This window comes from Eschrichtius robustus, chromosome 17 (genome assembly GCF_028021215.1).
Source record: "Eschrichtius robustus isolate mEscRob2 chromosome 17, mEscRob2.pri, whole genome shotgun sequence".
In the NCBI taxonomy this organism is placed as follows: domain Eukaryota; kingdom Metazoa; phylum Chordata; class Mammalia; order Artiodactyla; family Eschrichtiidae; genus Eschrichtius; species Eschrichtius robustus.
Genome location: NC_090840.1, coordinates 40393739 through 40409964, shown reverse-complemented (window position 1 = coordinate 40409964; position 16226 = coordinate 40393739). Strand labels below are relative to the sequence as shown.

Here is a 16226-nt window from a genome sequence, read left to right as displayed (position 1 = left end):
CCTGTGTTTACAGAGCACACAGTGAAGTTGGAGAGACAACATATACACAAAATAACTACTATATAATATGTACAGGGTAAAATATCAGTGAAAAATTATAGCACAAATTGTATAATTAGTGAAAGGAGTACTTAGATCATTGAATTTAGGTAGAGGTTGGGGAAGTTTTCTAAAGAAGATTTATTTAGCTTATTGTATTTTTGCAGATAGGGGCTGTAAAGTACATGGTTCTCAAAGGGATCTGTGACTAAAAAAGACTAAGACACATTGTTATGTGTCTTAGTCTTTTTAGGTAAAAGGTGAAAGTTGTGCAGATAGGAATTTTATTCCTTTCCTTATTGTGTACATCGTTTGAATTGGTGCATCAGTGTATTTATGTCTCTCCTCTTCCTTTACACCTCATAGACTCTATTCATGTCTGTGAGGCTAGCCACTTTCTAAATGCTAATAAGAAAACAAATTTCACCAAAGAAACCTGTAATTTATCCTACTTTATGCTATTTGAGGGTTGGTTTTGTTTGTTTGGTTGGTTTTTGGAAAATGAAGGAGTTTGCAGTCTAGTAAGTTTTCCCCAGTGGACTGCTTTCTCTACCAGCAGCTCTTTTAATTTTTTAAGCCAACATATAACTTAGACTTATTTGAATTGATATCTTATGAACCTGTTATTTCCTTCATAAACAGTTGACTTTAAGTTTATTGCCTTATTGTGCTTTGTGATGCCAATATTACCCTTTTATCAAGATTTGAATTTTCTGAATTTTCATTGTCAGTCATTTTTTCAGAAAATACTGAAAAAAAATTAGCTAGATATCAGACATTCTGCTAGGCTTTGGAGTTAGAGAGATAGGAATAATACTAGAGGAACTTTCATTTAGTGGGAAAGGTAGAAGAGTAAAGGAACAATTGCAATAAAATGTGATCAGATCCATGATAAATGTTTATACCGTAGAGGCAGAAGGTTAAATTAGAATCAGGAGTTGCAGCAAGGACAGAGGGAACTAAAGGGTGGGGGGTGGGGTGGGGGGAGGGGGGAGGGGGAGGGAAATGAACCAGGGTAGGAAAGTATTCCAAAGTTAGTGATAACTGAATTGAGTTTGAAAGGATAAGTGCAGATTGTCCAAGGGAAGAGAAAGAAGAGCATTCTAAAGACAAAAGCACAAGAGCATGGCAAATAATTAAATACAGCTAGAATAGAATATAGAGAGCAAGTGGGGAATATTGAATTAAGGCTGGAGAATTACATATATGATGTGTGTGTATGTGTGTGTGTTATATACCCACATATATATCATATGAATAGATTTATGTAGAATATTAAAAAGTAAGAAGTTAGGATTTTATGTTCATGGATGAGGAGATATCAAAGTGGCAATTGAGTCTGCATTTTATATGACACTAAGAATATTGGAGGAATTGAAGAGTCAAGACTACTACTCACTCTGAAGACTGACCAGGGGAGAAATGATGAAGGCCACAAATAAGACATAACAATAAAAAGTTAAAAAATTAAAAATGAGAAAGTGTTACATTTGAGAGGTATAGAAAATAAATTTGGTGAGTATAGGATGAGGGTGCCAAAAAGAGGGGAGAAGCTGTGATGGCTCCTCAGGTTCTGTGAATGGTGACATATTTATGAGCAGTTTGCAGGTGGGGGAGATGATGTTGAGTTTGAAATGTCTATGAGGCATGGAGATCAAGAGACACTGCTTAAGTGGATATGTGGGTCCAGAGATATGGACTGGGAATAGAGGTTTGGAAATTATCAACACACATAGATGGTATTTGAGGCTTTTGATGTGGATTTGGTACCAAGTGAATACGATGGTGACTAGGAGACTGATAAAGAGCAGCCAGAGAGAATAGCAACCAGGAGGGAGTGTCATAGGCAATGGAAAGAAAAAGTTTTGAGAAATAGGAGGCTGTTAAATACTACAGAGAGGCCAAATAAGTTAAAAATTTGAAAGTGTTCATTGGGTTTGACAATTAGGCAGTCATTGGTAGCTTGGTGGCAGTAATTACAAGCAAGTAGGGGGTGTGCAAGCCACGTGCAAGTGTGTTAAAGTGTAAATGAAGACTGTAAATATAGACCATTCTCAATAAACTTGGCAGTGGGAGCATGGAAAATTACAATTAACATTGAAATTAATTAGAAAAGGACTTGCTTTTCAAAAAGATTTGCATTTCTTTACCTACTCTAAAATTTGCATTGCTTGTATAGTTTCTACATTAATTATGTCATTTAAAGTTTTTAAAAGGCTATGAATTAATGAGGAGAAAGCAGTAGCTGGGGAGTGGGGAAAAAGGAGGAGGTAGGACTGTGGTTCTCTCACATTGAGTCACCTGGACACCTTTCAAAAAATATCCATGCTTTGCCCTTACCTATTTTCATAATCTCTGCGGGTAGGGCCTAGGCATTGACTTTTTTTTAAGAGCTCCAGGTACCTTGATACCCACTGAAGGTTGAAAACCACTGAGAAAAGATTTTTCTCTTAAGATGGGAGTGACTGAAGACTGTTTAAATACTGAGGAAGATGAACAATCTATAATTTATATAGCTTATTGATTATATGTTATAATTTATTGATATGAGATACCATTAGCTTATATAAGAAGATACTGATATTAGAGAATTAAATAGATCATTGACCTGGGGGTTAAGAGACATATGCACTTTATTTCTGACTGTCACCAATTTGCTATATAATTTTGTGCAAGTCAAAAAATATCCACACATGTATACAGTGTGAAGGCTATGATTCTGTACCTAAGGACCATTTCCATCTCAATTTCATTTTATTTTTCATCTACTTCTTGAGCAGAATCATGGCTCTCTAGAGTAAGTATCTAATTTGTATCTGCAGTTAAATATAGTTCCAATTCTAATTAATCTTAGGATATTTCCTTAACTTTCCTTTTCTTCCATATCTGAAATAAAAATTTCAAAATGTTTACAGGATGAAGCACATCCTAAGAGAACTGCACAGCTTAGAGGAAACTCATACTGCATTTACTGCGTTCTCTTCTACTCTCAACATTCATACTCCAGGGAAATTTATTTTTAAATTAGTTTGTTCAATTTTGGAAAAATGTGTTTTAAAGCTGAAAGGAATGAAGATTCATCTAGTTCTGCATTCTCATGTTGAAAGAGGAGGACACAGGATCAGAGAAAGTTAGCAATGGAACATCTTATTCCCCCATTCTGTGCCTTCTATACTAGTCCACTCTTTGGCAGATGGGAAGCCTACATAAGCAGTGACACAAAAGCATCCAGCCTGTGTTGCCTTGGTGATATGGGAAGCTTCAGAAGCACCACAAAGCCCAGGGACCATCACCCTGATTAAGTGAAAGTTTTATTACATATTCACTTAAACTTGATATAATTTGATTAAGGCTGAATTTTAAACTCACTTTGAAAATATCAAGCCCTAGAAAATTGCATTTATGATAATAACAAATAGTTATCAAAATAGTTTGAGGCAAATGGAAAAATATGTATTTCAATCTCTTAGTTTTAAATATTTGTCATTGAGATCAAGAAAAATGAATTTTAGGGCACTTAGGTTAGACAGTGTCACTCAGAAAAAATTTGTTATGTGTAAAAATAGATATAATTCCCATGAAGCAAAATCTTTTTTCAAAATACATAGAAATTTATAAAAAGTAATTGAAAGGAAAAGGAAAAATATTCCTAGGTAGCATTTGCAAGCGTTATCATATCTCCTGGATGTAGAAGTAGGGAATCAGTTCAGTTATAAGATCATTTCGGCTCCAGCATTAGTCTCAAGCTTAAGAAATGATAGTGAAAGTTCTAAGTATGCATATGGTTATAAAATGCTTTCAAGGTTAAATATGTGCACTAAACACTCAGGAGTAGATATTATCAACTGAGCTTATTATCAGACTTATCTTATGGACTTTTTGTACTTATTGATTTGATAGACAAAATTAGAACTAAAATAGGATATATTCAAACTGATTGAAAGAAACAATTTTAGTTGTAATACTACAGAAAAGTTGAAATTTTATAGAAACTACTTTGACAAATCATTTAACCTAAAGTTCTGAATTATTTAAATGAGTTAACTCTGCAGAGAGGAAAGTGAACAGTAGTTGGCTTCTGATTCAATTTTTGTACTGTATCTCCCCCAAAAAAGTAAAAAGCAAAGCACTTATCCCATAACAGACATTTAAGAAATGTGAATTCCTTCCCTCACTGCTCCCCATTTTTTCAGTGACAGACTTAATTACCATTTCTGCAGGGGACACTGTATAGAGGCTCCATGGGCAAAAGGGAGGCCCTAATAGTCTCACTGAGATATAAGAGACCAAATAATTTAAAATTATGTCTCTGTTGGGTATCAGAACTACTCTTGGCTCATCAGTTAAGAATTAGCCTATTTAGATGCAGCTTTTACTACCATTTAGTATCACATAAGTACACTAAATTTCTTGCCTTGTTACTCCTGACAGATGAGCTGAAAACTCTTCGTGTTGATTTAACTTGAAGTCAAAGTCAAAATTGATAAAACATTTTAAAATTTTATAATCAAATTAGAAACACCTCTCTCATTTTGACTTACTCTTTCATATCATCATTCAAAATAAAAAAATAAATAGAATGTTGTACTATTTTTCTTACAGGGATTATAATATATTTAAACTTTTAGCTGTTCTGTTAGCTGGGAATGAGTGAGCGGGACTGTACTATTCTTGTAACATGAAAGAGGCAGTTCATCCCATTGTTAAATCACACATTGAATTCTCTCAAATTAGCCTGTCAAGTTAGTCTTCTTACAATAATTATTCCAAAGCATTGTTCTTGATTTTTATTTTAATAAACTGATGTACGGATCATCTGCAATAATAAAAGTGTGAAAATGTCCAGGAAAGTTTTTTAAAAAAGGTAACAAAAGAGGACTTTCTGTGCAAAAATGTCATATGTAAAGTCATTGAAATCAGAAGAAATACTTAGATTAATGGAACAGAAGAGAAAGTGTAGAATCAGACCCATGTATACATAAGAATATATTATGTAAAGAAGGTGATATCAATAAATAGCATTGTGAAAGCAAGCTATCTTTTGAAAAAATTAAGGTGAATTTAAGATTCAAAGTGGAAAAAAAATGAATTACAAGGTGCTACCCTCAGAATTAATGAACAAGGATAAATTTTAAATTTCTAAAAATAATTCAAGCCTTAATTCCACCTCCCTAAAATGTTTAATTTTTTCACCTATTATCCTATACATATTGTTTAATGCAGACATATATGTTCATTACGTTTTACATACCATTTTATTTAATGTTGTATGATTTGTCTTAGGTCTATTTAGTATTTTTAGTTATTTTAATGAAATCTTATCTTTTTAACAGGTATATATAATTCACAACTAATAATTTAGTGTAAAGATTTTTGGATTTTTTCTCTATAAATATGTGTCTAAATATGTTTGTATGCATTTATCTCACTGACAAAAATGGATACATACTATCGCAATCCTTAATTTTTTTTCTCTACACAATATATTTTAGAAACGACATAACCTTTAGACTCAAACTCTCTCATTTTGAAGTTCAAAACAAAAAGACCTCCTGTGGTTTTATTTGGAAACCAAATTGTAAAGAAATCATTCTTTTCTAAATTAATTTCTAGGCTGCATTTAAGATTTTTTCTACTTTGTTATCTATTTTAAATATACTATTTCAAATTATTTTTATTTTTATCTGAGATTCTACTTATTTTGATTGATTAATTTTTACCACTTGCACGTTTGGTTATTTTACTTTATAATTTAAAAATTATACTTCTCCCTTTTCCTTTTTCCATTATGGTGTATGGTGTATGATGTGCACTCTATTTACATTAATTTTTTAATAACGTTTGAAAGTAAATATCCTACTTTAACACTTTATAAATGAGTTAAAGCAATTCACAGTCATGATACTGCAATTATCAATTTATAACTATCTATCTAATCAAGCATCCTATATTTTTGTTTCTTTTTAAGGAGAGAAAAATAATTTTATGCTCTTTAGTGATGTTTTCTGTTCCCTCATTCTTCATCATTAGTTAAATGGGAAAGTCTTTTTGTTGTTAGTTTTAACTAATGTTTCAGTATTCGTAATAAGTAGTAATATCACATCCCTTACCCTTCTAGAGTATTCATAATTACTCTTGTTCTGTCAGTAATTACATCAATTTCTAGTTATAGTAAAGTTTTTTTACTCATCTCTAAACTACATAATACTTATTCTAAATACTGAACTGCCTCTGTTGGGACTGCTTTATCCCTGTCCACAGGTTCTCTTGAGTTTTCTAGAGATCTTTACAGGAAACATATAGTTGGGTAATAAATATTGCGGGTCTAAAAATGTTTTTAGGTACTTTTATACACAGATGATAGCTAGAGTAAACAGACTAATCTTTGACTACATACTTTTAGTTTTTAATTCAACTTTTTATTTTGAGATAATTGTAAATTCAATTCACATGCAGTTGTAAGAAATAAGAGAGAGATCTTGTGTACTCTTTACCAATTTCCCCCAATGGTAACATCTTGCAAAACTAAAGCTCAATATCACAACCAGGATTTTGACACTGATATAGTCAAGAAACTAAACATTTCCATCACAAGAAAGGAAATTTCTTTCCTTTTATAGCCACAGCATGTTGTCCTTTTATAGCCACACTCATTTCCCTCCTCCCACCTCCTCCTTTATCCCTGGTAACCAATAATCTGTTCTTCATTTCTATAATTTTGTCATTTCAAGAATGTTATGAAAATGGAATCATACAGGATGTAAACTTTGGGGACTGGCTTTTTTCACCAGTATAATTCTCTGGAGATACATCCAGGATGTTGGATGTATCAATCATTTCTTCTATGTTATTTTTTCTAAAAGTTTTATAGCTTTATAGTTAAAGTCAGTGATTCATCCTTGACATTGAAAATTTTCCCAGGACATGTTTGATCTTGGTTTCTGTTTGTTGGTTTTCTTCTTTACTTCCTCCCCAACTCAAATCATATTTCTTAATATATTGAAAGGAATCTTCAGTTTACAGTTGTACCCTTTATTAGTGATTCTGGGGGTTTTTTTGTGTGTGAATTCTTTACTTAGCACTTCTATTACTCAAATATTTGTGTCTGTATCTTTTCTTTTCACTGCTCTTAAAACAGCACCTGCCACGTGGTAGGTGCTATATAATTAGCTGTTAAAGGATTAAATAAATGAATATCTTTAATGTTTCTCAACTTATCTGTCATTTTCTTTCTCTGTTATTTTCCCCTCGTATTTTGTATTTCTTCCTTAAGTTTATATACTACTTCACAAAATTCAATTTTGATTTTTGTTTGTTTGTTTGTTTGTTTTTCTAAAAGGTACAGATTCTTTTTTCTTTTAACATCTTTATTGGAGTATAATTGCTTTACAATGGTGTGTTCATTTCTGCTTTATAACAAAGTGAATCAGTTATACATATACATATATCCCCATATCTCCTCCCTCTTGCGTCTCCCTCCCACCCTCCCTAGCGCACCCCTCTAGGTAGTCACGAAGCACTGAGCTGATCTCCCTGTGCTATGCAGCTGCTTCCCACTAGCTATCTATTTTACATCGGTAGTATATATAAGTCCATGCCACTCTTTCACTTCTTGATTGGACTATTTATTCCAATGATGATAATAACTTGTTTCAAAGACCTGGTGTTTATAAAATATTTTGAGATGGAGTGCAACAGTGTCTCAGAGGAAAGCCTGGGGTTGCTCAAGGAAGGAGCACAAAGTCTAGTGGTGACCTAATGAGGTCATGTGATTGGTTTTATACATGAGGAATAAATAAACACACTGTGTATAATGGAAGTCATGTTTCTCACTGTGATAGGAAGGAGCTACAAATATGGAAAGCAGGAATGTCAGAATGAACTTTTTGACATTGGATTAGAATTTCAGTCTTGATTTTCTAAACAGAGATAGAGATATATAAACATATATTTATATATAAGTATGTGTGTGTACACATATGTTCTATATGCATATAGATTTTTTTTTTTCTATCTCTGTTCACTGAGATGGTCTGGGAGCAATGGCACTCCAATAATGATGAGAACACCTAGTACCCAGATCTTGGTTTCAAAATGCCATTCTCTGCTAGAAGGAACCAGTGCTCCTTGGACAAATGGTTAATCCTAGCTGGGACAAATGACTAATCCTAGCTTTTTTTTTTTTTTCACCAGGCAAGGGCAGCTGTGTTCTTCCTTCTCAGACACTTTCTCACCCAGCCTGACCATGACCCGGCCCCATTCCCACCCCACTTTGTCCCTCCTTTGGTCTCACTCTTGTTGTGAACAGTGCAGGACAATGTGGTCCTGGAGCTGGTTTTTTGTGGTGAAGAGAAGGAAGTGATCGAAGAATGATAGGACATCTCAAAACAAGCAAATAAACAAAACAAAAAAACCAGGAGCCAGCCTGAAAGGACTCCTGCTGGCCAAATCTGGAACAATTTGATCACCAGCGTAAATAAAGATAAAAACAAGTCATAGCCCATTAGTGAAATAGGAGTATATGAGTCAATACTGAAAAAAATTAGTAAAGAAATGGGAAAAGAGAAAGCTCTACTTTATAGCAGAATGCCAACTAACAAATCTAGAAGATATTGTGGAAATAAAAAATCACCATTCAGCAACTACCATACTTGTGGTGGAGAAATCTGGCTGGTACCACCTTTAACCAAGTGCATATCACCAGAAATGGTGTCATCAAAATTATATACCACCTATACGGTGGCCATGGAAGTGCCCTGCTGAGAGAACATTCCTTGGAGAGAATAGCTGCTGACACTTCCAGCCACTATCCCTATGAATGCTGAGGTCCACTTCTCCTAGTCTACTCCCAGCCAATCACTGAGCATGGTGGGGATACTTAAGCCTGTCCATTCCTGCCTGATGTGGGATTCCTCTAACAGGAAACATTTTCTTGGGGACACCCCATCAGTCTGTCTTGAGGTTTTCTCAGAACTGCACTAGAGTGTGAGTTCTTACCTCCTTCTCACCTTTCTCAGGTGTTTGTCCCAAATATTGGTCTAAAGACCCTCTCTCTGCCAATTCCTGCTTCTTCCCCTTTATTCTTCACAGGCATTTCTCCCAATAAGTCTCGTGTTTAATTCAACTTAGCATCTTTTTCTTGGAAGACAATTTGATATGAGGCAATGAGGGGAAAAAAAAACATCACTTCTGTGATATTTATGCCAAAAATGCATAATCTGAATCTCTTTATGAGGAAACATGAGACAAACCCACACTGAGGCATCTTGTACAAAATAATTGACCTGTAATCCTCAAAAGTATTAAGAGTATGAAAATAAAAGACTGAAAAACTGTTCCAGGTTAAAAAAGTCTAAAGAGACAATACAACTAAAATGTAACATGTGATCCTGGATTGAATCTCTTAGTCACAAAGTCATTATCAAGATAATCAGAAAACTTGAATTAGTTCTTTGTATTAGATGGTAAAAACGTTTTGATTGCAGGAGAGGAAATACTCAGTGAAGAATTTAGGGACTATGAATGCATCATCATATCTGAAACTGAGTTCAGGAAGACCTTTGTCTTTGCCCTATACCTGAAAATTTCCTGTAAATTTGGAATTCTCATTTTTCAAAAAGTAAATCTGGTGGTATGTGGAGTATGGATTAGAAGAGGCCAAGAAGTAAAGTCTCCAGACTTTCACAGGTGCCCAGATGAGAAAGAGTGGGCCAGCAGATTTGGCAAGCAAAAATAGATTCAAGGTAGATTTAAGTGATAGAATTAATGACTCATTAATAAATTGGATATGGGGGGCGTTAAAAAAAGGGTTTTTTTTGTTGGTGGTGGTGGTGTTTTTTTTTTTGTTTTTTTTTTTTTGGCCGCACCAGCCAGCTTGTGAGATCTTAGTTCCCCAACCAGGGACTGAACCCAGTCCCACAGCAGTGAAAGCATCGAGTCCTAACCACTGTACCACCAGGGAATTCCAAAAGAGGTTATTAAAAATAAATTTTTGTTTCTGGCTTTAGCAACTGAGTGGAGGCTAGCCATTCAGTGTAGCAAGGAAGAAGGAGGGGTTAACAGGTTTGGGAAGAAATTCATGAGTTCTGTTTTAGACATGTTATAATTAAGAATCCTAGTATTAGTAGGCAATTGGTTATATGGGTCTAGAACTTAGAGTAGAAGTTTGGGGCAGAGATGTAAATTTAGGAGTTATTAGCATATAAAAGCCATTGAGATGAATGAGATCACCTGAAGAGAAAGAGTAGACATTGAAGAAAGAAAGTCCATAAATTAAACCTGGATGATCTCCAACATTTGCGTATCAGTTAAAGGAGGAAAGCAGTTAAGTAGACCAATTCTGATGGAACCTATTTAAATAATTGCTCATCTGTCCCATACTTCTAAAATGCAAAGTAGATAGGATCTGCATATTTATCCAAGAGGAAGGCGTGCCAGAGTGCTAGGTTTGTCAGCTCCTCTCTCTCTATGGTAATTTTCCCTCAGGTGGACTGACCATGCCTTCCTTCCAGCGTTATCCTCCATTGCAATAGTAGCTGAAAACAGATGAGCTCTAAATCTGGTTTTAAATTTGCACATGCAATAATAGGCTTATTCCTTATAAGAACTTGGGAATTATTGTTTCTCCTGGGGCTCATTTAGAAGCTTCCTAGCATTAACAAACATAACTATTTGCCTTATTACATATATAAGAGAGAGAAAACTACTGTCACTTTCAATTCACTATCAGTATAATCAACAAAGGGGATTGTAAATGAGAGTTTTCTTAAGAAATATAATTAGCTTGAGACTACTTAAGTATTCTTTCACAAAATTTTAACTCTGTCTCTGAAAGATACAAAACATATGTGGATTGATTTTATATATTTTACATGTTTGCTATTACACGAGTTCAATAAAAACAGTTGGCATTTTTATTTTTAAAGATAGGTCGTTGGCTTTTTGGGTACCCCAGTAACTGGTGAATGGGAAAGAAAAACAAAACTAAGTAGCCATTAAAACAGTTCTTCCTAGAAGCAGGATAAAATGGATGATCCTGATGACATTTTGGCAGGGGGATTTCTAGGAAGATGTCACAGATATTCATAGTGATTCCAAGGAAGATATCTGGTCCAGTGTCCATAGGATATGTACTTTGTACACCCTTACAAAATTGTATTAAGAGATATCTTTAGAAAGCTGATGTTGAAAGACTTGAAGAATCTTACTTGATCTGTCAATTTAATAGAAAGAGTTCTATCTCAGCTCTGCCATTCACCTGTGAAAGACTTCACTAAATGGAGTTTGGCCCTGACATTTCCCTCAGTTCGTGTTTTCTGTCCTTCTCATGTTTATGAACAAGCATAGCTAGAGTTCCTGGCTCTAACCCTCCAAAATTTTAATAGTAAAATCAGTAGTAGTAGCATATTGAGTTACTTGAATGGTATTTGCCATTGCACAGAGTAAAAGAAGGGGCCAGCTGGAGAAAGTCTCTCTTCCTTATCACTAGCCTGTACACAACTGCTTTTCTTCTCTTTCTTAGAATAGACCAGGGACCCTGAATAGGGCTCAGCTGAAGCAGAAATACAGAAACCAGATGTTCCATGGAGTCTTAGTCATAGGTACTAATGCATATTTAATTATTTTACTTCAACACCCTCATTCTCTCAGAGGCACTTGTCTTATTCCCTGTTTTGTTCATCACTGTATTGCCAACACCTAGAATAGTGCTTGGTATCAAGTAGATACATTACAAACATTTGTTGACTTACTGAATACTAAAATTAATATGACCTTGTGTAGATGGAATATGATTTACTTACTTCACTGTATTTAATAAATATTCAAAAATGTTGACTCTAGGGAATTCCTTGGTGGTCCAGTGGTTAGGACTCCGCACTTTTACTGCCGAGGGCCCGGGTTCAATCCCTGATCAGGGAACTAAGATTCCACAAGCCACGTGATGTGGCCCAAAAAAAATGTTGACTGTAAATAATTTTTCACTTTTCATATGTGATATAAATGCTAGGGAATATAATTTAATACTCATAATTATACTATACCAGAGACTCTTTCCTTTTCTGCATTATTGAAAACAAGAACATTTAATTTTTTTGTGAATTTAATAGAAACTTTCTGAATACTTTCACAAATTCACTGAGGGATATTGTAGAGCTCAGTGTAATAAGTACAGTCATTAAGGTTTAGAAATTAGTTTCTTTCTTTACTTTCAGTAATTCAATGTTTATTTTCTTAAATCTTTTATCAATACCTTAGAAATTTTCATATTCCATAAAAATGGGGTAATTTATTGATTAATTGATTAACCCTTTGATATTTGTATAGGAAGTATTTTTCCCAATTTATTTTCATTTTATTTTTCTTGGAGTTTTATAGATATCTATAATAGACTTAGATATAAGTTGTTATATGTAAGCCTCATGGTAACCACAAAGTAAAAACCTACAGAAAGTACACAAAAGGTAAAGACACAGGAATATAAGCATACCACTACAGAAAGTCATCAAATCACAAAGGAAGAGAACAAGAGAGGAAGAAAGGAACAGAGAGGAACTACAAAAAACAGCAAGAAAACTATTAACAAAATGGCAATAAGCACATACCTATCAATAATTACTTTAAATATAAATGGACTAAATTCTCCAATCAAAAGACATAGGGTGGCTGAGTAGATTAAAAAAACAAGACCTATCTACATGCTGCCTACAAGAGACACACTTTAGCTGTAAGGATATACACAAACTGAAAGTGAAGGGGTGGAAAAAGATATTCATTGCAAATGGAAACCAAAAGAAAGCTGGAGTATTTATACTTATATCAGACAAAATAGACTTTAGAACAAAGACTAAGAGACAAAAATAATAATAGACAAAAAGGGGTATGATAAAGGGGTTAATCCAACCAAAGGATATAACATTTAAAATATTTATGCACCCAACATAGGAGCATCTCAATATATAAATATTAACACACCCAAAGGGAGAAATAGACAGCAATACAATAATAGTAGGAGACTTTGATACCCCACTATGCCAATTGATAGATCATTGAGACAAAAAAAAATCAATAAGGAAACATCTGCCTTAAATGACATGTTAGACAAGTTGGGCTTAACAGATATTTACAAAAGGTACCATCCAAAAGCAATGGATACAACTTCTTCTCAAGTGTACACAGAACATTTTCTAGGATATATCATGTGTTAGACCACAAAACAAGTCTTAATAAATGTAAGGGGAGTGAAATTGTATCAAGCATTGTTTCTAACCAATGGTAGAAATGAGAAATTAATTACACAAAGAAAACTGGAGAATAAATATGCTGTGGAATAACAAATAGGTCAAAGAAGAAGTCAAAAGAGAAATCAAAAAATACTTTGAGACAAATGAAAATGGAAGTGTAACATACAAAAATTTATGGGATACAATAAAAGCAGATTGAAGAGGGATGTTCATACAGATAAACACCTACCTCAAGAAACAAGAAAAATCTCAAATAAACAACCTAACTTTACAGCTTAAGGAAGTAGAAAAAGAAGAACAAACAAAGCCCAAAGTTAGAAGGAAGGAAATAACAGAGATTAGAGCAGAAATAAATGAAAGAGACTAAAAAGACAATAGTAAAGACCAGTAAAACTGGTTCTTGGAAAAAAAGTTAACAAAATTGACAAACATTTAGCTAGAGTCAATGAAAAAAAAGATTCAAATAAATAGAAATGAAAAAGGAGATATTATAACTGATACCACAGAAGTACAGAGGATTGTGAGACCAATATGAACAATTATATGCCAAAAAACTGGGCAACCTAGAAAAAAATGGATAAATCTCTAGAGACATACAACCTACCAAAACAAAATTATGATGAAATAGAAAATCTAAACAGACCAATAACTAACAAGGAGATTGAATCGGTAATCAAAAACCTTCCAACAAACAAAAATCAAGAACCGTATGGCTTCCTGGTGAAATTTCACCAAATATTCAAAGAAGAATTAATACAAATTCTCCTCAAACTCTTCCAAAAAATAGAATAGTGGGGAACTCTTCCAAACACATTTTACAAGGCCAGTATAACCTGATACCAAAACCAGATGAGTTTGCCATACACACACACACACACACACACAAAGAGAAAATTGCAAGCTATTCCTAATGAATATAGATGCAAAAATTCTCAACAAAATATCAGCAAATCAAATTTAACAATACATTAAATGGATCATACACCATGATCAAATGGGATTATTCCCCAGATGCAAGAATGGTTCAACATCTGCAAATCAATCAGTGTGATACACCACATTTGTAAAGTGAAGGATAAAAATGATATGATCATCTCAATAGATGCAGAAAAAGAATTTGACAAAATTCAACACGGATGTATGATAAAAACTCTCAACAAAGCATGTATAGAGGAAACATACCTCAATATAATAAAAGCTGAAAGCTTTTCCTCTAAGATTAGGAACAAGACAAGATGTCCACTCTCACCACTTTTATTTAACATAGCATTGAAAGTCCTAGCCAGAGGAATTAGGCAAGAAAAAGAAATAAAAGGAATTCAAATTGGAAAGGAAGAAGAAACTTGCAGATGACATGATATTATATACAGAAAACCCTAAAGACTCCATCAAAACACTATTAGAACTAATAAAGAAATTCAATTAACTTGCAGGATACAAAATCAATATACAAAAATATGCTGTGTATGCTTATTAGTATATGAGCTATCATAAAGAGAAATTAATAATCCCATTTACAATTGCATCAAAAAGAACAAAATACCTAGGAGTAAAGTTAATCAAGCAGGTGAAAGATCTGTATATTAAAAACTAAAAGACGTTAATGAAAGAAATTGAAGAAGACACAAATAAATACAAAGATGTTCCATGTTCATAGGCTAGAGAAATTAATTTTGTTAAAATATCCATACTATCCAAAACAATATACAGATTCAGTGTAATTCTTATCAAAGTTCCAATGGTATTTTTCATAGAAAGAGAACAAACAATCCTAAAATTTATATGTAACCACAAAAACCCCAAAGAGCCAAGCAACCTTGAGAAAGAATAAAGCTGAAAGCATCACACTTCCAGATTTCAAACTATATTATGAAGCTATAGTAATTAAAACAATATAATTTTTGGAATAAAAACAGACACATAGATCAATGGAACAGACTATAGAGCCTTTACAGCAAAGGAACCAAGAATACACATTGGGAAAGGAGCAGTCTCTTCAATAGATAGTGTTGGGAAAATTGGACAGCCACATGCAAAAGAATGAAACTGGACAACTATCTTACACCATACACAAAAATTAACTCAAAATGGATTAAAAGCTTGAACATAAGACCTGAAACAATAAAACTCCTAGAAGAAAACATAGTCAGTAAGCTCCTTGACATGGGTCTTGGCAATGATTTTTTTGTATCTGACACAAAAAGTAAAGCAAAAAAGCAAAAATAAACAATTGGGAATACACCAAACTAAAAATTTTCTGCACAGCAAAGAAAAATATCAACAAAATGAAAAGTAAACCTACTGAATGGGAGAAAATAATTGCAAATCATATATCTGATAAGGGGCTAATATCCAACATGTACAAAGAACTCACACAACTCAACAGCAAAAAGCAATCCAATTTAAAAAATGGGAAGAACACCTGAATAGACATTTTTCCAAAAAAGACATTCAGATGGCCAAAAGGTACATGAAAATATACTCATGATCATTAATCATCAAGGAACTGCAAATCAAAACCACAATGAGATGCCACCTCACACATTTCAGAATGGCTATTATCAAAAATATAAGAAATAACAAGTGTTGGCAAGGATGTGAAGAAAAGGGAACTCTTGTGTACTGTGGTGGGAATGTAAACTGGTGAAACCACTATGAGAAATGGTATGGAGGTCCCTCAAGTAATTAAAAACAGAACTAGCATATGATCTTGCAATTCCACTTCTGGGTATTTATCCAAAGGGGAAAAAAACACTACCTTAAAAAGATAGATACATGTCCATGTTCACTGCAGCATTATTTACAATAGCCAAGATATGGAAACAGCCTAAGTGTCCATCGATGGTGACTAGGTAAAGAAATTGTGGTATATATCTACAATGGAATATTATTCAGCCATAAAAATAATACAACGTTGCCATTTGCAACAACATGGATGGATCTTGA

At 33.7% G+C, this 16226-nt stretch overlaps 1 non-coding gene across 1 annotated transcript; it reads left to right on the top strand.

Annotated features, from left to right (window-relative positions):
• The first annotated feature begins 11885 nt into the window (after positions 1-11885).
• On the top strand, positions 11886-11958 carry TRNAK-UUU (transfer RNA lysine (anticodon UUU)). The gene has a single exon. It is a non-coding gene; the product is annotated as a tRNA-Lys (tRNA).
• Positions 11959-16226: the final 4268 nt, after the last annotated feature.